General features: G+C 41.6%; 1 long non-coding RNA gene across 1 annotated transcript; it reads left to right on the top strand.

The window, feature by feature from the left end:
- The first annotated feature begins 15767 nt into the window (after positions 1-15767).
- LOC144585814 (uncharacterized) lies at positions 15768-25963 on the top strand. The gene is made up of 2 exons (XR_013540378.1): positions 15768-22844; positions 24562-25963. It is a non-coding gene; the product is annotated as an uncharacterized LOC144585814 (long non-coding RNA).
- The last annotated feature ends 1119 nt before the right edge of the window (positions 25964-27082 follow it).

Genomic DNA, 27082 nt, shown 5'->3' with positions numbered 1-27082 from the left:
CAATCTGCTCCTGAATTTTTCCTGGGATCGATGTAAGGTTGACCAGTCTGTAGTTCCCCAGTTCCTCCTTTTTGCCCATTTTGAAGATAGGGACAATGTTAGTCCTCTTCCAATCATCAGGCATTTCACCCATCCTCCATGATGTCATAAAAATAATAGATAGTGGTTCTAATATTTCTTCAGCTAGTTTCTTCAATATCCTTGGATGCAATTCATCTGACCCTGGGGATTTGAATTCATTCAAAGCAGTAAGGTGGTCCTTGACTATTTGTTTATTATTCTCAAGCTGCAACCCTATCCCTTCCCTTTGTACTTCACATTTGCCTGGAGGGAAAAGACCAACAGAATGTAGGAATTGAGCACTTCTGCCTTCTCCTTATCATCTATCATTTTCCCATCCCCATGGAGTAGATGAGTCACTATTTCTTTTCTCTTTCTTTTGCTATGCACCTACTTGAAGACCGCTTTTTTGTTATTTTAGCATCTCTTGCTAACCTGAGCTTTTCCTAATGCCATCCCTGCAATTCTTTAATACTTAGCTGTACTCTTCCTTTGTAGCCCAGCCTTCCTTCTGCTTCCTGTATGTGGCCTTTTTTGTTTTGTTTTCAGGTCTTCTCTGAGATTTTTATGAATCCACATTGGTCTTTTTGCTGCCTTCCAGCTTCTTGTTGTTGCAATTGTTTGTAGTTGTGCCTTTAGAATGTCCCTTTTTAGAAACTCCCACCCATCTTGAATTCCTTTTCCTCCTAGGATTTCCTGCCATGGGACCCTCCCTATCATTTTTCTGAGTTTATTAAAACAGGCTTTCCTATTATCTGGCACATACATGTGGTTTTGTTTCCTTTGAAACCAAGTCATACAAGCCTTTCTCACCTGTTTCACATTGAAAATATGCCTAACAATTTGCTGCTGTGTTTTGTGGAACCAAAAATATTGCTTATGATAGCTGCCTCAGGCTGCCAAATGATCAGGCCTTCCCTCCTTCTCCCCCTAAGAAGATTGTGACCTCACTCTAGCAATTGCTTCACAAGATGAGTATTGAGTGTGGAAACAGGTCAGAAATTTAATTCCCCACTGTGCCTTCCAGGAGAAAAGCCAGCCTGTTTAGGCTTGGGCAAGCTACAAAGTCCAATGGCATCTCTAAAAGATGGGAATGGTAAACCACACCTGAGCAGTTTGGATCTAGGAAACCTTGGCAAGGATTGCCAGGTGTCAGAGTTATGTGACAGCACATAATAATTATTAATGAATCTTGATGCTCTCCAGCCTTCTGCTTTGTTTGTGCTTCTGGTACTGTATGACACACACACACACACACACAGAGAGAGAGAGAGAGAGAGAGAGAGAGAGACCAGACATACACACACAACTCCCACTCAAAAGAGAAGCAGAAAAGAATTTTTAGACAATTGGGACAAAGCCTGGGAAAAGCAGCTCATGGGAGCAGCTCTTGAGAGTATTTAAAGCAACAGTCCCAAGGGTTGTGTTCTTTAAAGCACTGTGTTGACATTTCTTCACTATCAACCTTCTGAACTTGCTGCTTAGGCACTCAGCTACAAGCACACTGTGAAAGCTGGCATGCGAGTTTCCATTCTCTTTATCTGGTGTTATCAGCATTGAGGAAAGGAGGTGGGTTTGTAGCTTCTCCTTCAAGGCCCAGGATGATACTCCCTAGCTGAAAGTCAGTATTGCAGAGGTCACCTTGACCATGGCTGTCATTCTTGACTGTTTGTCAGTCCCTTTCTGGTGCAGCTCCCAAGTAACAATTTACAAGTACAGTAATGACTTTACACGTATTGATCTACTTTTTAAAAAAGTAGATCAATACGTGTAAATTTACACGTATTGATCTATTTGATCCATGATGACATTGCATAGAGTAACAAGTAACTATTTCTAGCACTTTCTGAGTAACTTTTAAAGGACATTTTTAGGCATTTAAAGCAGCATGTTTAAGTTCTATGTCACTGTTATCAATATTACATTTTTTCCTTAAACATAATTTAAAAGGTAACAAAAAGCAATTTTCCAGCATATAGGAACAATGAATTACTTTTTTTAAAAAAATAAACCTGTAACAACAATCACAATAATTTTATTTGAATCATCTAGACATTTGGGCTTCAATCTAATGATGCTTATGCCAAATAAAACATCTTTGTTGTAGCAAAAGATTCTTTCCTGGTTTCGTTGTAGGAGACTAACATGGCCAGAATAACTCTGGCTCTTTTACAGATGTAACTTTCCCAGATCTGAGGCATCTACACCGTGTATTTCACTTCAGACTACCAATATTTTGTGAAGTTCTATTCATGCCGTTACTAAGGGCTGCTAGACCTGTATGCAGCTGCCGCACATGTAAAAATTGTTAAGGCATTTGCAGCTTCTCCATTAAATGCCTTCAGGTTCTGGAATGTCAAACACAAAAAGATGCTATTGGATTCTTCTGGACAGGAAAGAATAGAAGAGGGCTTTCTGGTGGATCTGAGGCTGTTTCGATCAACAAGTCTTCCTGAACTATGCTGTGGCTAGGTATCCATATTTATTCTTTGGTCCTTACCTCAAGTTTATGCCCCAGTCCTCTCACCTGTTTTTTCCTCCAGTTCTGACTTGTTTCTTAATTCTGCAAAAACGTTTGAAGGCCCTTGGAAGCCCCATTGTGTGAATTGTCCTTCACACCATGAAGTTTTATACACACAGATTGGAATATGCATAGACTTCTTTCTAGCATGTGCATATGAACGTATGGACATACTGGGTGTATCATTTCATGCTGGGTATCACTAGCATGCATACGTGGTGATGGGTGGTTCATTTCTAGTAGTGTTGTCCCTGAGTAACGCAGGCCTTGCAGAGAGATTCAGGAAGACCTTTTCACCAGGCTTTACATGGTAATCCCATGCTAGGGATTACATCTAGCTTCTTCTCTGTTCAAAACATGTACTTCTTAACTCAGATACAACATTAAATTCAGAAAGGGGCTTGCTATAACACTGTATTTGTGTGTCCAAATTAGGATTTATATGACTGAAACCCTGCTGACCTGCATTGATCCACTGCAAGCCACAATGTCAGACAGAAGCTATTTTTTGAATGCCCCATAAAATGCTGTAGCCCTCTGTCTAGGGCTAGTGACTCCCACAAGAGAGCACAATGAGAGCATGCGCACTGTGTTCATATATCCCTGGTAGAAGCTGAATGAAGAGGCCCAGCCACAGCTTGGGAATTTGTTGTAGATTAGATAAACTGAGATAAATGGGAGGAGATCATAGATATTTCTACAAAGGAACAAGAAGTTTTCTTATTCCCAAAATAGCCTCTTGCATTTTATTTATAACTTTTCTCCCTTTGGAGAGGGAGCCAGAGTCATTTGCATAAGAAGGTGGGGGAGAGATATGGGGGAATATGATAAATAACTGTTCCGTGTGCAGACTGGAATCATCATTATACCTGCCAGCGTGGATAGATGCTTTGGCTGAAGAGAGCACCAGAATTAGAAAGGATCATTTAAATGTCTGAAATGTTTAACCAGTGATGGGTGAACCTCATTTAAGTTCATTTCCAAACACCACAAAGGCGAGAAGATAGTGGCTTTCCGCAGTTTATATTTAGCCTTTGAAAAATGGCATGCAAACAAAGGAACCATGTGCAAAGGGGTCAAAACAGTGGTGGCCTGTTCTGTATGATAGGAAAAAGCATTCAAGAGCACAACATAATTATGGAGCTCTGTGAGCACGGCTGCTTCCCATAGTCTCTTTATGCGATGCCACTGCTGTAGCTGAATCTCCACCAAGATAACACACCAAAGGGGGTCAAGAGAGGCTTTTAAGAAGCTGCGAATATGGCTCCTTCTCTTCTAGAGCTTTGGCAGGATTGTATCTCTCTCATTGGCATGTGTGTCCCTCGCCAGCCTAGGTGGGGCCAACCAAAGATATTTTGCTGATCTGAAGCAAAGAACAAGGTGGAAGCCTCCCTATCCTGTGTGAGCAAAATTGACTGATGCCAGATGCATCTTTCTTCAATATTGACAGTGGGGCAGCATTCTCCTGGTCTTCCTGTAATTGTCTCTAATACCCCTGTTTCCCCCGACGGTGGTTGATACAATCCCAGTTAAGGACTTGGTTCCATACACCCCCAAGTCCTTGGAATGTAGTAGTCTGTGCTATTGAAGCTGGTCATTCTCCATCCCAAGCTTTAGGAGAGAGGGTGGTATGCCCCCAATGTGGGCAGGTTTGCTGTTGGGCTTTAGACTGATGACTAGAGTGAACTTGATCTTTGGGGTCTGGAATTTCCCCTTTTGGCCAACCTGGTGCCTCCTGAGTTCATTTCTTCTTCCTCCAGAAGGTCCTTCTTTTGGCAGTAAAGCTGTTTGTACAGTAGTCATTTGCCAAGGGTATACTAACTCCTCCTCCTTTCGTTGTGGAATGTCTTCTACTCCTACTATAGTCATGACTACACAGGCCTTAGTCTCTTTCTCACTGTCTTTGGACCCACATGTGTTACTGAGTTCCTCCTTTATACCCTGTTCCTAGGTTGTTGTTAACTGCTTCCTTGGAGGATTGGCTTTGTCATGGGGATCCTGGGTCAGAATTGATGGACCACTGACAAGGGCATCTGGGCCCTTGTCCCCTTCACACTTGGCTAAGAAGAATCACACATGTTTGTTTTTTATTGTGGGTTTTTTTTCTGATGAATTTAGGAAATCTGTTTCCTGTTAACTGGATTCTGAACCACTTGTTAAGCATATCTGATTCAGAATGTATCTGGACTGTGCCAAGAATAACCCAGTGGCTTCCAGTCCCCAGTGCATGTTTGGACATCAGTTCTGTCTTAGAGTGGCCTTCTTTATTGCCACTTTCCAAGGCCAAGAGAAGCCCTTGAGCAGATATTATAGTAAGAATGAGCCCATCCTGTCTCCACACTCCACATTTTCTTGTTATTCTGCCAGCAGGCAAGGGAATTTCAAGATAGGCAGACCTCTGGCAGGTTAACCGGACTGCCACAAAGCTCTGAAAATTTACTGGCGCTGTGGGCTAAACCACAGAAGCCTGTGCTGCAGGGTCCGAAGACCAAGCAGTCGTAAGATCGAATCCACGTGACGGAGTGAGCTCCCGTTGCTTGTCCCAGCTCCCGCCAACCTAGCGGTTCGAAAGCATGTAAATGCAAGTAGATCAATAGGGACCATCTCGGTGGGAAGGTAACAGCATTCCGTGTCTAAGTCGCACTGGCCATGTGACCACGGAAAGATTGTCTTCGGACAAACGCTGGCTCTATGGCTTGAAGAGCGGGATGAGCGCCACCCCCTAGAGTCGGACACGACTGGACAAAAATTGTCAAGGGGAACCTTTACCTTTTTACCTTATGACAATTCCTAGAATCCTCAAGCCAGCATGGCCACTGGAACATAATTTTTCTAAAATCTGTCTTGCTCTTAAAGGAAACTTTACTGTCATTTTCAAAGCAGATCATTACAGCTTGCTTATCTCTACTATTTGCTCTCAGCCATTATATTCTAATTTGCTGTGTTGTGTCGAGCATTCTGACTGTGTTGCACTTACAGGAGACCTGCAAGTTGATGTTCGACTAACCTAGCAACAATGCCCTGAAGTTAAAATGATGATGTTTCCATTGTTGATTTATAGCTTTGGGAATTGCCACTTTTCTTCTCCATGTTGCAACACCTTTGTCTGTGAGATAGAGATCTGAGATAATTACCAGAATGATTAGTCTGTGGTGAGGAGCATTTGGTTTATGTTTCCAAGACTAAGATCTTCCATTGTGCTTAGACAGCATTGCCCTATAGCAAGTCCTCTGATCCAGACAGGTTTGTGTGAGATCAATGCAGACTAGGTGGATTATGTTCTGGGTGAAATGAAGGCTGTTCTGATTAATTCAGTGATTTTAATGTCTAAAATAGGAAGAGGAGTCAGAATGTAGGGAGGGATTATGTGAAACTGTGATGTTTTGTAAGGGATGCAGATCATGATCATCAACTTCAGAGCCATCAACAGTCTATATGTTCTATGAGGTACCTGGAAGCTTAATTTAATAGAACATCAGTAGACCTGCAACAAAATGATGCAGTGTGAGATGCATCTGCTCATTGAGTTTGTTTTTTAAAAAACAACAACAACAACCTGTAGTTTATAGTTTTATTAAAATTGTTTAGGTTACAGCTTAAGGTTGGAAGCCTCTCAAGACAGAGACCAAAAGAAAAAGAAAAGAAATAAACAACATGGTAATAATAAAAACATCAGAACAAATAAATGTCAGTGATAAAACACACAGAATCCACTCTGTGAAAATTACAAATAAAACCTTCAGTCAAAACAAGTATAATTATGAGGCAAAACAAAAAATATATATAATTACTGCCACAGACTACAGAGTAACATGGCTACTGCTGGGAAATTTCCTCAGTGGAATCTGCTTCCAAAGGTGAGGGCCTCTATCCAAAACTCTCCTCTTCATTTTACTCCCCAACCTAACTGCCTTTGGTGACAGATATCCGAGAAGAGCCTATGCTGTTGACTTCTGAGTGTATCCTCATAGAGGTAAAGGTGATTTATGTCATGTCCCTCACAATATTTCTTTCCCCCTCCTCCTCCCATCTAGTTTCCTGAACCTTCCACCAAATTTTTCTCTGTATTCCACAGCAACTAACTTTGCCCAATCCTCATATGTTAGAGCTGAGTTGGGGGAACAGTTTTTTTTTCCAGGAATGTTGGCAAGTTTTTGGGTCCGAGTTGCAAGTCCAAATGTGAATGTGAGTCATTGGTACCAAGTCCCGAATCTGACTCTTTTGTACCAAGTCCAGAGTCACAAATCCTAAATCTGAGTCCCTATTAAAAACAAGTCTTTTCCCTCCAGAAAAAAAGGGAAGGGTGGGTGGGTCATGAGTTGAGTCCGAGTCATTGGGGAAAAAAAAGCCTGAGTCAAGTCCAAGTCAAGTCATTAGTGCAACTTAAGTCCGACTTGACAAGTCCTGCAACTCAAGTCTCCATCCCTGTTTTTCTTCTTTATTTTTGATGCTCTTGTGAACATAGGAGTTCAGTCAAGCACGAGACTTCCCTCTTCTGCACTGGTGATCCTATTTTATATACACAAGGAACCCTATGCAGAAAACTGAGATTCCTGTAAAGATACGAAATAGTCATGCAGCATAGAAGACTAACTCGTTTTTATTTTCCATAGGCTTTCATGTGACTAACTGCAGTTCTTCAGATGACCACTCTAAAGAAGAGTGCTTGGCCACCTGAAAGCTTATGAAAAATAAAAACTAGTTTGTTTTTAAAATGCTACATGGCTATATTTGGTTTCTTGTTTGCTACAAACAGATGGGTACAGCTACCTGCTGCATTAGATCCTATCTTCCATTGCTTTGATGCTTCCATTGCTTTGATGGCATGGCTTCTGTCACTGGAAGACAAATACACAAATGATGCAATCAAGCTGCACATAGAATCCGACACATATCATCATAAGAAAAGAAACAGAGTCATGCTGCATCAGACCAAAGCTGTCTGGTCCAGGAAAGCCTACAAATAAGACCTGAGTTTTGTTGGAGTTTCGTTTGCAGCCTCACATACTATCTGTCATTTGTTTGAGTGGGAGGAACTTTTCTTGGCTTGGATGATTGTCTCTCCAGCACTCATTATTTCCAGCATTTGATTTCAAAGAGGCTCTCACCTCTCTGCTGAGTGTCTCTTCATCTGTTGAAGGCAGTTGTTTGTTGCTGATCCCTTTGGTTGCTGGCTAAGTATGTGTGCAGTAAAGAAAGCAACATACACGTCTAATTTTGAGCAACTGGAAGTCAGGAAATGTTCTTTATTCTTTCTCCTACAAATGTTTCGGAGTGAGTTATTAAGACTTTAAGTGCCAGTTAATGAAAAAGGGTAGACTCTGGAGAACTTGTAGCTATTCTGCTCTGTAGATTTCTGTACTTCTATCACATACCAGTAATTCAAAGCTCTGTAACAAGTTTACCATCAGTTTTTCTCATTTTGACCTTTGAACATCTCTACTGATTACAGTATCTGGGGTAATTTGTACATGACATATCATACGAACACACAAAGTAGGCTTAATTTTTTTTCCTGCTCTGCATAGTTTGAACCTGAGACTTTCATGCAAAACATGTGTTCCACCATTGAGCTAAATTCCCTTAGAAAGACTTTAAAGGCATTCATAGGCATAGCTTGATTATGAGGAAAGAATTTGCTCATTTTACACATAGCCCTTGTTCAGCCTTATGTTGATTTAATGGAAATGACATCAGCTGGCTCATCACCTCCCTTCATTATTGCACCGCTAGAGTTACCTCTAGCTAAGCAACCAGCTTTGCCCAGGCTTGTTTATGCAATAACTCTGTTGAAACTGAGAAAATGATATAATTGAGTCATTATAGCACTAAAGAATTACAATTCTTATCTCATGGCCTTAGGGTGTTTGACAGACTCCTAAAAATGATGGCATAAAAGACTAGACAGAAATCCAGCAAAACAGCAGGGGAAAACAAGACAGGCAATCTCAGCATCTATTTTGTGGCAGGTGTCAGGAGGCCTCAGCCAGAGCATCGATTCTGCATGCCAGGGTTCGAACAGAAGTAAGCAGAGTCCAAATAAACAGACATGCATGCTAACAGACAGAGGGTGTTTCTTCCTAACTAGAGTCACCAGGTATTAGGGATAAGGAAGGAAGACCAGAGGACCTTCCAGGTACGTATGAGGTGGGACATCCAGACAAATCTGTGAGGCTGGTCCCTTAAACAATGAATTCTATTGCTTTCTCGATGTATAATAGGGCAACAATATCCATGGGATCATTATCCAATGATTTACTTATCCATGGTCTGAAAATATCAAAAATATTTTTTAAAAATCCTAAAAATGTATGTTGATAAAGATCAAGTTACCAGAACTTGCCCCTAGAAGGAGACAGAGACCATACCATGTATAGTGCTCTCTATTAAAGTACTGTTTGCTACAATCCACATTTTTCAGCATCTGCAGGGGGGCTTGGAACACCACCCCCCTGCGGATATGTGGGGTCCAACTGTATTGTACTGGTGATGTGTAAAGATAAACACAAATCCAGTTCCACAACAGTCCGATTATCAGCCCTAGTCAGCACTTTTAGTCAACTTCCAGGATTCCAGCATTACTTCAAGGCTTGTTGGCCCTGATGTCTCTCTTGATGTATATTTCTATGTATAAGTTACCACATTCATTATTATACAAATCTAAACTGGAAAGACAAATGCAAGTTCATTTTCTCTTTTGTTATATCTCTTTTGTTTATATTTTGGTGGTATTTAAGTGGCTGTCCTATGCGATGTCACACATTCCAGGGATATCATTGGATACAGAAAATGAAGGTTCAGTCATCTACCTTAGAGATAGATAATCACACACCCGTTACCAGAAAGGCCAGCAGACATAAGGTAATATAAAAGAGAGCCCTTGTTAGCAGTTAGGTTAGAAACATCCATCTTTTCCCTTGATCTTCAGTTTTTCCATCGTTTACCTTTTGGCTCCTTTTCCTTCCATCCCCATTTCATCATCCACCTCCTATCAAGTATTTTCTGGCAACATCCTCTTCTTCAGAAGTCTTCATCATGCAGTCTTCATTTAGTAAAATACTGAAACATCACACCTCTGGAGTTACGTTTAGGAAGAAGAACTCGGTCTGGCTTTTATTGGCTCATGCTACAATTCTCTCTTTCTTCAAGGACTGCCATTGTTGGTGGTGCCCCTGACACTGATTTTGCCCAGTTCAAAGCATCATGTGAAAACCAATACTAATCTATCCTTCCCTCTGAACCTGACAAGGGAATCTGATTGAGAACCTCCAGGCCCTGGAGAGTTTAGAAACTGGGAGGTCTGCAAGCCTGTTTCTTATGTAAGCAAATTGCTATTCTTGTCTAAGGTTTAGTGGTGTGTTTTGTAGAGCTAAAAATACAGAAATAAAATGTTAAGAAAATACATTTTTTTCTAAACTCCCATTAACTTTCCACATAGTTTCTTTTGCATTTCCTTTCCCATCAACAAGGACTGGCCAAAACTTTTATATGCACTAAAAGGAATCAGACGATGGTCCTTCTAGGTATGGGATCTTCTTTCTTCCTCTCTTTTTCTTTTACTCATTTTTATGCTTCATTCCTTGGTCTGTTTCCATAATTATGACTCATAGTGCTGCAACAACTGGGGCTTCACATGCACAGAGCTTCATAATACAGGATGGGAGAGATGGCACGTGGATTCTGGACACTTCAGTAAACGGCTGAACAGCTCAGGGGACCTCAGATGGTACACCACATGACAACGTTTATATGATTAATTCTGGAATTGGGGGCAAGGAGGATATGACATTGTTTTTGTATGAGGAAATTTTTTTTTTTTTTTTTTTTTTAGCTTTCATTGGAGCTCCTGTCAGTCTCCTTTTCCTTTGGTGCTTCTTCCTTTTGCTACAGTAACCAGCATCAAGTATTTTTGTCCAATGTTCTGCATCTTTAACCACCAAAATGGCAGCGCAAGCTTTAGCAATTTACAAGGGTACCCTAACTGTCCTAAGCTCAATGGGATTTCTTAAACCTCCACATCTTCTTCAGTAATATTAAATCCAAATGGATATATGGCTAATAATGGAGGGAGGGAAAAACCTATATTACTATGCTGCTTTCACCTGCCAGTATAATTTTGGGAACAATCCTAGTGAGAAAAAGTGTGAAAGAAAGGTTAACTACACTAATTGTTTTAGCATTTTCACTGTACTGTATTTCCACCTCCCAGGCAGCTCTTTAAGACATGGGAGGATTGATTTTTTAAAAAATATGGCAGCTGTCCCACTTTTTACATTGACTGTGGTCTGTAGTGAGTAGATAAACCAGCCTAGATTTGTCTGGCTCTTTACAATTGAGGGCTTTCTATGAACGAAGAAAAGAAATCAGCCTTTGGTTAAACTCATTACACACTCCATTATTTCTCTATAATTCGCTGCAGTCTTCACAATGCACTTCAGATTTAAAGCTTTTTATAGAAACATCCTTGATTTTTCTGGTGTTTGTTTTTAAATCTCCTCTTTATCCTACTAGTTGGCCTAATCAGGCCTTGAAATGGGCTGATCACAGGAAGCAGTGAGGAGAAAATAACTCATGAGAACCAAAAAAGAAAAATGCTTGGTACATGTAAGCTATTAATAAAGCCATATTCTGCAGGCCCTTGCAGTTTATTCAGAGAAGCCACGAGCAATAAAAGAAGCAGCTTTATCAATTTAGGTCATTGGGAGAATGACATTGATTTGTAGCCCATTCCTTTTCTGAAGTGGCCCTTTGGGCTTTCAGTAGTCACAAGTAGGATGCCAGGATAATCTTATGGAGCGTATTGTTGTGCTCACTGTTGTGCTTTGAAGCATATGATACACTTGAAATTTGAGCAAATGAATCCACATTTTCTTCATGAATTTCCATATATGTGGTGACTCTCCACAATTCTGTTTACAATATATGTTCTTACCAGGTGTGGAGGAAATGAAAGAACTGGTAGGAAATGAAAGTACTAAGCACGTACTGTATTCCCAGAAAGTCTAACATGGCAACTTCTCCTTTTTTTCCTTCAAAATGTAACTCAATCAGAAGTTACCTCTACCATGAATCCATTCACTTAAGCCTGTTGTCCTTGCCACTAAGTTACAGTAGGTGATTGGCTGCCACTATCACAATGCCTTTAGACAAACCAGTCATGCAACCATTATGGGAATACTGAACCTTATGTCCACTTCTGGTCCTCGACAAAATGATATTATGAGCTAGAAAAGTTATACATGAAGGCCAGGGAAATGACTCAGGTAACAGAGTAAGTGAGGAATGATTACATTCAGGCCATATGTTTTGTTTCAATCAAAAGACAAGTAAGAGGAAGCAGAAAAGAGATTCATAAAATTATGTATAGTATCAACATGGGGAGCTTTATTTTCTCATGGCAGTGCAATGGTATTCAGGAGCCATAGTTTAGTGGTGTAACACCTGCTTTGCAAACCAACATTCGGGTCTATGAAGCGCTCCTCCTGATTGGTTGAGCTGTTTCTCTTGGGGATGGGATGCTCCCTGCATTTGGTACAAACTCTTTAGTATCACTCTTGCCCGTGTGTGATGAAATGTGATGCAGACACTTTGCAAAGAGCTAATCCATTTGCTGTTTGCTGATGGAGACAGCAGTGGGTAGAGATCCAAGGGTGTTATAGAAGGCGATGGCAAATAGGTCTGTTGTAGAGGTTGCTTCATGGTGGCAGATGAGTCAGAGGTAAGGGAAACAAGACCAGTTCACTGAAATTAGGTGTTTATTTATATCCTTTGTAAATATGGAGGATGATGTGTTAGACCACTATTCCAGGAAAGACCATTCTGGAGAGGGGCAATGCTTTGAACAACCGAAGTTCAAAAGTGGTTTGTTCTTTTAGCAGTTCTGTATTATTGTGCTGTATTAGATACTTGGTAGAGAGGAAGCTTAAAGAGGACTAAGTAGCGAAGAAAATGAAGCCATCGTTAAGAGTCTCACTTTACATTAGGGGCAGGCAACTTGTGGCTCTTCAGATGTTGCTGGACTGCAGGTGCCATCAGCCAAGACATTACAGTAAATTGCAGAAGATCATGGGCGTTGCATTTCAACAATATCTGGAGAGCCACAAGGAGTTACCTTGGTCTGAAACTAAAAAGGGAGACAGGCAGATGAACAAGAGGAGATACATCCAGATCTCCCTTTGTCACTACTGCCCCCTGTAGGTGTGTGGTTCCTTGTGCAAAATGTTGTACCATTCTTCACTTTCAACAGGAAGCCCTTGCAGAACAGTGTGGGTTGGGGGTGGCACTGACTACTAAAACACATTTTTTAAAAAATAGAAAGCAGCACCACCACTTTCCATTAATGGGAAATTTCCATTGGTTCCCAGTTCCTCCTGGGAATGGAAAGACAATTTGTGTTCATAAGGAGCAAATCTGGACTCAACCCTGGGTGACCTTGGAAAGGTTTTTTATGCAACAATTTGCATCATCCCCTATACTTGCAAGATAAAGCCTATTGTTGGCATGTTAATCAGAAGAGTTACAACATGGAGGCTTTATATAACATTAAGTAATAAACACTGTTCAAGAAACGAGAATGGACTTGTAAATCAATTTACACTGTAATTTTTGCTGACCTAAGGAAAGGCAAAACATGAATATGAAGGTGAGGTTTGTATGCTTCTGTAATTAGTATCAAGGCATTAAAATATTTTCTTTCTTTTAACTATTCTTTCCTGATAACATAATTAACAAAGATTCCCACCAAGGAAATGCCACATGCACCCAGAGAGAACAGTACTTTCAAGAAAGTGCTAATTGGCCACTGCTCGAAAAATCCAGTTCAGGCAAGCAGGCAGGCTTTGACAAAAGTCCGAAACAATCTGTATAAACACGCTCTCTTCCTCTATCACAGTGGCACTAATTATGCCTCACTGGGTCACCATTCCATCTTGTATAACATCTCTGTTATATGTTATACAAGCTGCGCTGCATCTCCATTGCTTCATAGTGCCTGAAATCCAGTTAAGTCCCAGCTAGAGTAGGCCAATTTGAATCGGTAGGCCTCTGGCAACTCAACTCCTCTGTGAATTCCTCTGATTCAATGGACTTATTCTAGTTTAGACTTACTATTGGATTTCAGCCAGTGACACACTTTTCTTCTGGCAGACTAGTCAGGGTTAACTGTGGGCTAATACATGTCAAGTGAGTCAGATGCAACTAATGGAGGAATGCAACATTAAGGCTCCTCTATGTTATGTTATGAAGCTGGGGGTTGGGCCCAGATGGTCATGCCACGAGAGGCTCCTGAACTCTGACTGTTATGATTGTGGGCAGTCCAGATATGTCCCCTGGTGAGTAACCAAGGAGAGGGGACAGGAAGAATGACACCAACAGTGCTATACTTGCTGCAGTAAATCTGGAAACAAACAAACAAAATGCTGGGGAGGGGGCAAGAAACACACCACTGCTTTGTTGTGGGAATCTTCTTCAAGCCAAGTGCAGAATTCAATTTCAGGGAAGTATTCAGGAGATGTGGGGGGGACACCTATCAGTGATGGGTAAGATAAAAAGGTGGGACCAGAACAAACCAACATATTTCAGCGTAAAAAAAATTACTGTTAGGAACTTAGCCTTAGAAGCAAGGTTTCAACCTTTCAGAACAAAGAATGCTCTCCAAAATTCGGATAACCACTGTCATGGGAAATGGGCATGGCCATTTTGGGAATCACAAAGGCAGCAAACCGGGGGACCCAGGAGAGCCAGATATGGGCCCAGAGCCTGATGTTTCCCAGCTCTGCCTTGTAACTCCCTTTCAGTGCATCTTAGAGATGGCCACAAAGCTCAGTTTGGAGGTCCGGACCAATTTGCTGCCGCACTCACACAGGTGTTGTATGGACACGGCACACTTTGCTCTCCCACCTCCATCCCATGCTTGCCCATTCCCCAGGTGATGCATGCTTCCTTCCCCACCTCCCCAGTGCAACTATCCACTCACCTTTTGCAGCATCTCTTCCCTCTTCCACCTTCTCCGTCAGCCGCTCAGACATAGGCAGGAATCCTTGCCCTGCCTCCTCATCTGAGTGGGTGGCTCATGGAGAATATGTAAGAGGGAAGAGATGCTGCAAAAAATGAGTGGGGAGTTGCACTGGGGAGGTGGGGAGGAAAGCATGTGTTCCCAAGGAATGGTGAGCATGCAGGGGAGGCGGTAGAGTGCCACGCCCATGCAGCACCTTTGCAAGTGCAGCGACAAATTGGTCCAGAACTCCGAACCAAGGTTTGTGCCCGTGTCTACATTTGAACAAATCATGCCCTGCGTGTTCTGAGGCCTGTAGGTAGGTGGGCCTCTCCCTTTGAAGTCTGAGAGTGAGAGATCTCAGACATCAGAGAGGAGGATCCCAGTACAAAGATCCCTTAAGGAGATTGGGGACGGGGTGTCTTTGAGTGCCCAGACCTCTTCTCCACTCCATTTGTTCCCGACTCATGTTGTAGGCCAGTGGTTCCCAACCTTGAATTCTCAGATGTTCTTGGACAAAAACTCTCAGAAGTCTTCACCACATACTATGCTGGGCAGGATTTCTGGGAGTTGTAGTCCAGGAACATCTAGGGACCCAAAGTCAGGAACCACTGTTGTAGCCAAATGCCTGCACAGAGCTAGAGTTCCCTGGGATTCTGTCCTGCATGTTGTCAAGCAACATAACACTTTTCAGATTTTCTGCAAGACAAACAGTTGTTGATGCTGGAGCATGTGGCTGAACTGATATGATGATGTGTATTCTGTTAGTGAGTTAAAACTAGTGGGCAATTTCAGGACATTGACACAACACATGAATGGCTAGACAGCTTGATCTTAATGCCTTGAATGTCCAGCTGCCAGGGCACATGCCAGACACTGGAAAAGTTATTCTGGGAACTGGAAGATTTGAGTAGTTGTGGTTCCCCACACCAAAAAATGCACCTTCTCAAGTGCAGGTGTGCGCTTTTCTGACTCCTGCTGACCCACAGTTGCTTGGAGCTTCCAAGGTACCAACAGCTGACGAGTCTCTGTGGGGCTAGCACTGTAAATATGGAAAAGAAACAAAGTCCTTACACAAACTCAGTTCTCTGTAAAGCTAATTCCAGACATACTGTCCCACAAATGTGTCCTGAAAAGAAGCCAGTTGTGACTCACAAACTGTTTAAAGCTGTTGCAAAGTGGGATCCCTGGGTGATTTAGGAGCAACGTCTGGCTATTGAAGCTGCTGTCTCTCTGCCCAAAAAATCTCAACCAAGCAATATTTTCCTGGGCTGCTGACTACTCTGCCACCTGTTTGCCAGCTGCTTTGAGGGCACCCAAAAGGCATTTTTATATGATTCCCCAGCCTCACAAGGAAATGGGCAGCCAAAGGTAGCAATAAGCAAAGTTTTGTCCAGGCTAGAGTGGCGAACATCACCTTGTAATGGACTAGATTGCACTGAATATAGATCATCCACCATCCCCAAACCCAGCACTGTCTAGATATCCCTGGATGACAAATCCCATCATTCTTGACAATTGGCATTACCAGATAAGGCTGATGGTAGCTGGTGCCCAACAACATCTGGAGGGCACTGGTAGGTAGATAACTTAGACTGACCTTTTATACTTTCCCATTGAGAAAGTATTCCAGATCCCATTGATGTTTCATCACTTGTGCATGTTTATTGTGATAACAAGAACTATTTCCCCATAAAACAGACTGTGAACTTCCAAACAAACTGGAAGTGCAAGTGGGGGGGCAGGATTGTAGTTGGCGATAGATAAACAAATAGTCAACAAATACCTTAACACCGTGAAGAAGTTCAAATCTCCAGGGCTGGATGAACTGCATCCAAGAGTACTAAATCAGGGGAAACTGGTGTGGTACCAGAGAATTGGAGGAGGGCCAATGTTGTCCCTATCTTCAAAAAGGGCAAAAAGGCGGAACCTGGAAACTACAGGCCAGTCAGCCTGAGATCAATCCCAGGCAAAATTCTGGAACAGATTGTAAAGTAGTCATTTGTAAGCACCTAGAAAACAATGCAGTAATAACTAGAATCCAAACTCCCAAACTAGTTTGATCTTGTTTTTTGATCAGGTCATCTCCCTGAGAGACAGAAGGAATGCTGTAGACGTAGTATATTTTGACTTTAGCAAAGCTTTTGACAAAGTGTCCCATGATATCCTGATTAACAAGCTAACTAGGTGTGGGCTGGATAAATCAAATGGGTCCTTTTCTAACTGGGAGGAGGTAAATAGTGTGGTACCCCGAGGCTCAGTCCTGGGCCCGGTGCGCTTCAATATTTTTATTAATGACTTGGATGAGAGTGTGCAGGGAATGCTTGTCAAATTTGCAAATGATGCCAAATTGGGCAGAATAGCTAATACTCTAGAAGAAAGAAACAAAATTCAAGATGACCTTGATAGGATGGAGCACTGGGCCGAAAGCAACAGAATGAACATCAACAGGGACAAATGCAAAGTACTGCACCTCAAAAAAAGAAACCAATTGCACAGTTACAAGATGGGGGATACCTGGCTCAGGAAAACTACGAGCAAGAAGGATCTTGAAATTGTCGTAGATCACAAGCTAAATATGAGCCAACAGTGTGATATGGCTACAAAAAAGGCAAATGCTATTTTAGGCTGCATTAATAGAAGTATAGTTTCCAAATCCCATGAGGTGCTGGTCCCTCTCTGTGCAGGGTTAAGTGTCACCTTGAGTATTATGTCCAATTCTTCAACACACACTTCAAGAAGGATGCTCACAAATTGGAACAAGTTCAGAGGAGGGTGACAAGGATGATGAGGGGGATGGAAACCAGGCCTTATGAGGAAAGATTTCAAACAATTGGGTATGTTTAGCCTTGAGAAAAGAAGACTGAGGGGTGATATGATAGCGCTTTTCAAATCTTTGAAAGGTTGTCATACAGAGAAGGGGCAAGATCTGTTCTCAATCATCCCAGAGTGCAGGACACTCAATAATGGGCTCAAGTTAAAGGAAGCCAGATTTTAGTTGAATATCAGGAAAAACTTCCTGTTAGAGCAGTACAACAGTGGAACCAGTTACCTCGGGAGTTGGTGAGTGCTCCAACACTGGAGGTATTCAAGAAAAACTTAGATAATCACCTGGCAGGTATACTTTGATTGTATTCTTGCATTGAGCAAGGGGTTGGATTTGAAGGTCTTGTAGGCCCCTTCCAAATCCACTTTTCTATGATTCTGTGATTCTATGATCTCCTACCCTTATCTCCTTTCATTTTGTCTAATTATTTGTATCTCTTGACCTTAAAGGTCCAATGAATGCTGTAGAATGCTCAAATTCCTGAAGGATGTCAAGTAGTCCGTATATTGTGTATTTCTTAATTTCATTTTACCAATTAAAGCAGCTTAGTTCAAGTTACCCTTTATTCATGTGTGCAATCTTCTGATCAGTATAAGATTCTCTAATTGGCTTCAGAAGTCTACTTCTATGGATGTTGTGGCCATGTGTGATGTGCAGGAGTAGGCAAGCCCAGTCAAATCCCACATAGCCATAAAGCCCTGTGGGTGATCTTTGCCTCATGAAAGTCTTTCAGCTCAGTGGTTTAGGCCTCTGGAGCCAGAGGTTGGGCCTCCTTCACAGGGTATGGACTTCATAACCTATAGGGCCCCTTCCAACATGTAGTTCTAAGATTATTGTTACCTTAGTATCTTACAAGTGGTTATGAGAGGGGAAATGGAGGAATAAGCCCACATATGCTGCTACACTGTGTTAAAGAGAAAAAGAGGAAGAGGAGAAATTCCTGAACATTTATGCTATAAAGAGGAATATGTTTACTCCCTTTAGAAATTCAGCTCTCTCACTCTGTTTCTGATGTCAGCACAAAGACACCTGAAGATGGAACTGCTCCAGACAGCTCAGAAACATACAGTTGACATAATCTTATGCCCACTGAATTGGTCTGAACAAGGATCTTTAGAAACTAGTTAGCAAAAACATGTGCCCAGCTTCCCTTGTCAGACTTTGTTGTTTAGTCATTAAGTCATGTCCGACTCTTCGTGACCCCATGGACCAGAGCACGCCAAGACCTCCTGTCTTCCACTGCCTCCCGGAGTTGGGTCAAATTCATGTTGGTAGCTTCGATGACACTGTCCAACCATCTCGACCTCTGTTGTCCCCTTCTCTTCTTGCCCTCACACTTTCCCAACATCAGGGTCTTTTCCAGGGAGCCTTCTCTTCTCATGAGATGGCCAAAGTATTGGAGCCTCAGTTTCAGGATCTGTCCTTCCAGTGAGCACTCAGGGTTGATTTCCTTCAAAATGGATAGGTTTGTTCTCTTTGCAGTCCAGGGGACTCTGAAGAGTCTCCTCCAGCAGCACAATTCAAAAGCATCAATTCTTTGGTGGTCAGCCTTTTTTATGGTCCAGCTCCCATACATCACTACAGGAAAAACCATAGCTTTGACTATGCAGACCTTTGTCAGCAAGGTGATATCCCTTGTTAGACTACCTTGAGCTAAGTAAAAATCCAATATCCCTTCTAAGCAGGGGCACCCAGTGTGATTTAGTGAATTGAGAAATGGACTAGGACTCAGGAAGACCTCGGTTCAATTGCCATGCTCTGCCATTGAAACTCACTTGGGGGAATGAGGTGGAACTGATAAAACCACTCCTTGAATACCTCACTTACCTTGAAAATCCTATTAGGGTTGCTATAAGTCAGTTCTGACTTGACAACACATAACAACAACCCTGCAAGTACCTTTAAACGTATTTCATTTTGCCTTGGAACACCATGTGATTCTTCTGTTTTCATAGCAATAAGCTAGTTCTTAATCTTACTGTTTTTCGGCCATTTGGAAATGTTTGGCTGTGGTAAACAGAGGTAACGACTATCAGTGTTCCAATGTAAAATGTCCAGCCACACAAATCCATGCTATTTCTTTGGTTCTCATTCACCATCATGTTTCCTGAAATACTTCTGTGAAAAAATATATGAAACTCTTGCCTGAAAAATAGCACATCACCACGATGCTGGTAAATAGTTGAGGAATCACTGCATATACCTCTTATACTCTAGTAACTGATGTCTGAGGTAGTGTGCTTATATTCAAACCATTCAAAAATCCCTCAGCTATGTGGATTGATACCTGACAACCCAAAGAGAGTCTCCAATACTGGGGCCCGACAGATGCCTGATAACTGTCCTACTTTTTACAGTCATCATGGAGTAGCAAAAGCCAGCCTACTGAACCCTAGTGACTAAACACTGACAATTGATTTACACATTTGTTGAGCACCTCAGTAGGGCACAAGCTCACACATCATCATAAAGCAGAATACCAAATGCGCTTCCAGGTGCTCCCTGTAGACAGGCAACTTCAAAGTCCCTGATCAACATCTCTGCAGTTCCTTGTGGTTCTTTATTTTTAAATCAAACTTAGACTGGACAGCCTTTCGAACAGATGACACCTTCAGAAGCAGGAATGACCCCTTGCAGCTCTTCAGTACTCTCTAAATGAGGACACGACCATTCTGCCTCTCATGCTCAGCCACCACCTTTTCCACCAGATCTCTGGCTCTCAGTATGTCAGCACTCAGGCAATCATGCTGATTTTTAAGACTAAAGAGAATTAATAGCAAAATATTGTTTCACTATTAATTTGTTAGTCACAATCAACAAGGACAGAAGGATTTATTGCTAAGTCTACTTTTCTCTCTTGTAATAGTGAAGTCCAGAATTTGCAGAAGTCATTTAGATGAATGATATTTCCCAGAATCCCCCAGTCATTGTGACCACTAGCCATGCTGATTAGTGGATTCTGAGATGTATAGTCCAAAAATAATTACTCTCTAGGGCTGTCATATCAAAGAAGGAGTATCACTTTTAAAAAAGCTCGTCCCTTGCCTCATTAGCTGTACAGCACTGTTCTCTTGGGCTGGAATGAAGAACAATGCTAACTCACCAATGCTTTTTGCTCTCAGACTTAGTAACAGCCTTTTCCCAATATCTCCCTAGCTTTAGCTTGCAAAGAAATGTTGCTTACGCACTAGCCTGTTGTCAGAGAGGTTGGACTGAATCATTTACCATCTTTTTGAACTTGTTGCAAAACAATCTTTATAGTAGCTACTGTGCAGCATTGGTTGCTTGGGAGGCAGCAAAAGATGTATAACAGGCTTAGTGGGGGGGAAACACACACATGCACAAATCAAGAGAAGTTTTTAAGGTGCTTGAATGTGAAATTGTTTAACTGAAACAATATAAACAATGAAGCACTAAAACCAACTGCTCTTAGTAAAAACCAGCCATTGGAATGTAATCAATGTAAAACCAACTCTCTTCCTCTCTCCCAACTCTCTCCCAGGACCCGATTAATTGCTCCCCCTGTCAGTTGAATGTCTTTCTCAGATACATTGATGCAAGGCATACCTGAGGCTAAAAAATAACAGATCAGAATCCTGTTTCCCAACTTGTTCACATAAAGGCAATGGCTCCAGGGAAGACAACTACAGTATTTCCTGGACTTTCTGTCGTGTGCCCTGTCTTTACTTGCTTGTGCAAATGTGGATGTAATGGAACACATGCCTGGGTCCATGACAGGCAGCTTGAAAAATAGGAAGACTGCTTGATTAATGGCCTTCATGCATGTGTTTTTTTTCCCCAATAGGATTTTGTCCACAGAAGATCACCAGTGAGATCCTGCATTAAGCCGTGTGTGTGTGTGGGGGGGACTTGATGGCCTTATAGACCCCTTCCAACTCAATTATTCTATGATTTTATTATTCCATGGTGGCAATTCTGATCTTGGCAGCAGTTTTTGACGGTTAGTCTCCCTCCCTCCCACTGTCCCCAAGGCTCCACCAAGGCAAGAGAGAGAGACCTGGGAAGCCTTGGAACCTGAAGGAGGTGGTTAGGGTTAGGGTTCATTTAATTCACTCAGCACCGAATAATGGCATCATCCAGATTCCACTGGAATAAATTTACACAAGAGGATTTTACCCAGTATCATCTGGCATAATGATTCTTAACATTTAATTGTTTTTTTATATATTCACTTTAAAAGTTAATGAATTTGTGTAACAAATTATTTTTGCATCTTTGGTTTTATATCCCACAAGGACAATCCAGCAAAGTCTGCTGTTCTTACAGTTCTTGTTCTACACTGTGAGGCCATGGCGGAAGAGGAGATTAGAAGCCAGGTCAAAGCAGTCTCTCGAACAGTTTTGGCAGTTTTGTCCAAATGCCATGGTCCTGTTCTGCTTTCATAATCCTTTGCACGGAGGTGGGCTTATCTCGTGGCAGGGTGAACGGTAGTAAATTGCTAGATGAATTTGTTAGTCACACAACCAGACCACCGACAGTGACATTTGGGCATGTGATTGGTTAGGAGAGGATTATGGATTGTTCAGCTCTCAAGAGGTAACTGAACTGCAACTTCCTTCAGCAGCCCAGGTCAGAACAGCCAATGCTAAAGGATGATGGGAGTTGGGCATTTGATTCCTCAACCTGGTGGGTTTGTTTATCCTGCATCTGGCTTCACCTGAGCTTTTATACGTGTGGCATCTATTTATAAGCTTCAACTTGCCACCATTTCATTTTGATGCTGGATACTGGAAACAATCAATCATTCTTTGGACCCCATCCCCAAATGTTCTAACCAAGAAAGTGTTGACAGACATGAACAAAGAGAAAAAGGGGGTGGACTGGGGGGGGGAGCAACACATTATACAGTTGCAATTTGGATTAGCAAACACATCCACAAATTGTTATTTTTTAATCCACATAGTTCTAGTTTTGCTCGAAGCCTCGCTAATCCTTTAATGGGAAAAAAGGCTAACTTGAGGGAAAACAGCCTGTCTTCAGTTCACAGGAATGTGAAATATGGGGTTGGACAAGTGACAAGCCCTGAGAATTTGAGTTGGATTAAAGCATGTCTTCAGGACTAACTTTCAGCCATTCAGAGCTTCACAAATAAGTGGTACTAGCTGATGTGAAGAAGACAACGATGCCTTCAAAGACCAAAAAAAAAAAAAAAAAAGAGTCCCTAATGTCCTACCAAACTACTAAGAAATGGATAAACTGAATATCAGGCCTTAGCTGTACCAGATTCCTGAAGCTGCAGCTCTTCCCCCACTTGAATTTTTGTTTGGTGTTTGGCTTCCCCCCACCCATTTTTTATATATATAGGATTACAACTTGCTAGAATCCACCTCCTGGTGTCATGGAGTCCCTCCATCTGCTTTACATCACAAGGCCAGATCGTTAGTTCTTATGGACCTTCTCATTGAATGGGATCTCCCACTTCGGTAAGTCATAAATAAACCCTTAAAAGGCTTCCCATCTCAAGCAGGATTATACTTGGGTGGGAAAGAAAGTACAGGTTATGCAGTTAGTATGACAGTATTCTTGGTTTCTCACCATCATGGATATTTCTGTGGGAGGCAGTAACCCAAGTTTTCATTGTGGAATCTGAAACCGGACATGTTGTAGTCTGTTTCTCTGGTTACTTAAGCAGACAGACAGAGGGCGTTTTGCTCAATGGCCTGTTATTAAACAGAAGGGGATAATGTTACCTCAGAGATCAGGTTATAAGCTTAGCACTTAATAGCCTGTCTAAGAAATGAGTGAATACCCTATATTACCATGAGTTGCTGGCTTGGTGGTTTGCATGCAGGTTAAAAGGATGAGGTTGCACTTTTCCCAGTCTTGAGTGGCATCGGGGTCGACTAGGGGACAGTTCCCCTGCAGATCCTGTTTCCTCATGTCTGTTATAAGGTCTGGGTGGAAAATTGTCTTATGGGTGATGGTGCAGCAGCTGCTTTCTGCAAGCAACCTAGGATATTTAAGGAGCCCTCTGTACTAGCACAAAAAGAGGAAATGGTGGCACAATTGCTTGAGATCTCTATATTGGCTGAAGGACAGATGGAGACACAAGTCTTTCTTTTTAAACTTTACTTATTTTATTTCTATCCTACCTTCCTCCCAGAGAAGGGAATCAATGCATGAAAAAATATATATTAATATTAAAATAGAATTAAACTTAAGCAATGTTAAAATATCACTAGTTAAACAAAGTAATCAGTTTGATTGACTAGGAGCACCTCTGTCTAGCCAGAATTATGGTAAGTTTCAATTTGTTTGCTCTCATCCGGTCCATTACAGATATCAAGCACCAGCTTACAGTCCAGACAGCTTCTTTGGAAGTAGAAGGGAAGGAGAGAGAAAGTTGGGTATCATCACCATACTGATGATACTAATTACCAAAACTCTCCTAGCAGTTTCATGTAGATGTTAAATAGTGCTCATCAGATCAGTTCACTGCTTTCATGTCTCCCAGAAAATAACAGAGTATTAAAATATCCTTCTGAATCAAGATTGGCATGAGGTGAACACCTCAGGCACAAAGCTTAGGAAATTACATTTTGACTCTACAGTACCCAGAGTCCTTCAGCCAGCATGACCAGTGTCTGGATAATTATGAGAGCTGTTGTCCACAGAAAACCAAACCAGATTAAACAAAAAACCCAATGATTCCAAGCTCCTGAAGCAGGTCCCCTATGAGAAGAGGTTATAATGTTTGGGTCTATTTGACTTAGGAAAAGACAAATAAATGGCAACATAATAAAATGCACACAATTCAGACATCAAACAGGGCTAGACACCACAACATATCCACTACCAGGGGCATTTTGAAAGCAAAAAGTTGCAAGCCACTGCCTTATTTTCTCTAACAAACCCATTAATAAAGGGATGGCCTATATTTCTTAGAAACATTATATTTGACTGCTGAAGACCCAGGCTGCGGGCCAAATGAACAAGACGACCAAAGAAGGATTGGGAATTTCAAATAGTCAGAGGACCAGGCTTGGCTCTTAGACTTGGTTACTTTGATTGCATTTTGGAGATTCTGGCATTCTGAGAACAAGGCCCACAATGCTATGCCATGGCATGGAATGCAATGGAACTGACAAAAATATTTGGTTTGGCCAATACATAATATGACTGTCTGTTTCCTATTACAAGAGAGGACAGAGATTCCCTTGGCCTGAAGCTCTGGATCCTGGAAAGAGGGGAATGATGATTATAAGGTTCTTGTGGTAATCGGACCATGGCCAAGATGCAACACAATGGGCCCACATGGAGAAGATATAAAGCTGGATACTGTGCTTCCAATGGCTCTGTGGTCTGACAAGTCCCTAGAATCAAATCACTTGCCACAGGAAAAGGTTTTTTTTCCCTACCAGTAGAGGGGGGAAAAGGTGCAACATACTCTATCCCACCAACAAATATATCAACACAGAATCAAGGGTTTGGTTAAAATGAACCATGGAAGGGATAACAAGCAGCCTTGTGGCACCTTAATGACTAGCAAGTTTGAACTGGCATAAACATTGCTCAACAGACCCTTGAAAGCTAATGCAAAATAAAACTTGTTTAAAATACCACAAGACTGTTGTTTTTGCTTGCAACAAACTAAAACAGCCACACTTCACTCACATACCTCATGTAAGAAATTTTGAATCCATCAGAGAATAGGAAGAGGAATAGAGGGTAGGTGCGGATGAGTCCTTCTTTACTAGGTGTCATCTCAAAGTTAAGAAGTAACTAACTGTAAATATCCAGTTATTTGCAACTAATTTCTTTTTTTAAAAGTGTAACTAAATTACTATATTATTGTTGTTGTTGTTGTTGTTGTTAACAACTTTCCAATCTTTGACTCTCTGCTCAGTCCTATCTTCACCTGTTTCTTCTTTACATATAAGCAGTTTTTTTTTCTGGTGTCTTATGTCATGTATGCTTAATTTTTTGCCCCAAGGTAATGATTGAAAGGGACATTGCCGTAATTATTCTTTACTCAAACAATTTTACAGCAAATGGTTGTTGTGGGTTTTTCAGGCTCTTTGGCCGTGTTCTGAAGGTTGTTCTTCCTAACGTTCCGCCAGTCTCTGTGGCCGGATCTTCAGAGGACAACTTTTTACAGCGACTTAGGATTTTCAGTGCTGAGTCTTCCACTGACTATACATATAGCACTGGTTGTTCTTTGCTACTTCTTTTGATCATTCTTTTTCTCCCTAACCAAATAATTTTGTGTGGTTTTTAAACAACCTTCTTCCTGAGCTAGAGTTTGGTTTGTGGATGGCTCTGAATAGCTCAGAGTTTGCTCTGTTTTCCTTTTCTTCCCTCCCTGCCCCACCACTTTTTAAATTTTATTTTCTAGTGAGGTCCATACTTTAAGAGTTTCTATTTGAATTTTCATGGAATATTTAATATTTAATTTTTAACTAATATTCCATAATCTTTACTTCAGTATTTAGAAACTGTTCCAAACCAAAGTCACCCAGTGAGTTCCATGACAGAGTGCATCCAGGTGTCCTAGTCCAACAATATAACCACCACACAGGAATCATCATCAATCACCATCATCACAATAACTATGTTGCTATGCGTTGTCAAGTCACTTGAAACTTATGGCGACCCCATGAATTAGTGATCACCAAAAGATTCCATTAAAAGCCCAGCTCAAGTCTCACAAATGGTTGCTTTACTGAATCAATCTATATTTTATTTGGTCTCTCTCTTTTCCTGCTATATTAAACTCTTTCCAATGCTAGCAGCAACAACAACATCAACAACAACAACAACTGTGTGCTGTCAAGTTGATTCTGACATTGCAGTTCTTTCCAGTGTTTTCAGGGTACAGTGGGGTCTCTACTTAAGAACTTAATCTGTATTGGAAGGTGGTTCTCAAGTGGAAAAGTTCTTATGTAGAATCTGCATTTCCCATAGGAATGCATTGAAAACCATTTAATCCGTATCTGCTCTTTTCCGTCCATAGAAACTAATGGGAAGCTGCTATTCCGCCTTCTACCACTAGAGGGGGATTTTTTCTTTTTCTTCCCTTAGGTCAGGGAACAGTGTTAAAAGCACTTCTGACGAAGCTAATTTTGAAGCAATGGACTGAAAACCAATTAATCCGTTCTGGCTGTTTTTTTTATGTAGATTTGCGTTCGTACATTGAAGCATTAGTTCCCATAGGAACTAATGCAAAGCTGGTTAATATGTACTCTACCACTAGGGGGAGAACTTTTTTTTAACCTAAGATGACCTAAGGTTAAAAAAAGAGCAGGAAAGTTTTTTTTCCCTGTTCTTATCTGGATTTTTGTTCTCAAGTAGAAGCAAAATTTAGCAAATGGAGCTGTTCTTAAGTGGAATTGTTCTTAAGTAGGGACGTTCTTAAGTAGAGACCCCACTGTATACAGTAGTGAGAAATGGTTTACTGTTCCCTTTCTCCCAGGGTGTCCCGAGAGCACACAGATTGCCCAAGAATCCACAGCCATGTACCCAAGGAACTGAGCTATTCAGCCCATCCAATAATCATAATGCCTCCTTCTAATGCAGACCTGGGCAAAGTGCGGCCCGAGGGCCACATATGGCCCGCGAGCCACTCCTGTCTGGCCCGCGGACAGTTTTGAACATCAAAACCATTTACAGTGGTGCCTCGCATAGTGAGGTTAATCCATTCCGGATTAACCCTCGCTATGTG

The sequence above is a fragment of the Pogona vitticeps genome, chromosome 1, assembly GCF_051106095.1.
Source record: "Pogona vitticeps strain Pit_001003342236 chromosome 1, PviZW2.1, whole genome shotgun sequence".
Lineage (NCBI taxonomy): Eukaryota > Metazoa > Chordata > Lepidosauria > Squamata > Agamidae > Pogona > Pogona vitticeps.
Note: the sequence above shows the minus strand (reverse complement) of the source record. Positions and strands in the feature narration are given on the sequence as shown.